Genomic DNA, 258 nt, shown 5'->3' with positions numbered 1-258 from the left:
CACACATGCGCGCGCGCACACACACATACACATACACACACACACACACACTCCATCTGATACATGCAAAAACAAAATAGAGGGCCATCCTGAACATCTGCAGTCCTCTTAACCAAAAACATGGAAAGCATGTATGAAACAGATTCTGGAGTGAGCATAGCTGACACCCGTCTATGATGAAAATCCACTGAGGGAAAACTCCACTGGGTCCTGGTTGAAGAGTTGAGCATCCTTAGAAGACAGGGGGATGGGGGAGGG

The sequence above is a fragment of the Seriola lalandi genome, unplaced genomic scaffold, assembly GCF_002814215.2.
Source record: "Seriola lalandi dorsalis isolate HSWRI2012SDOR001 ecotype SW California unplaced genomic scaffold, Sedor1 jcf7180002054335, whole genome shotgun sequence".
NCBI classification, from domain to species: domain Eukaryota; kingdom Metazoa; phylum Chordata; class Actinopteri; order Carangiformes; family Carangidae; genus Seriola; species Seriola lalandi.
This window is presented reverse-complemented; position numbering follows the sequence as displayed.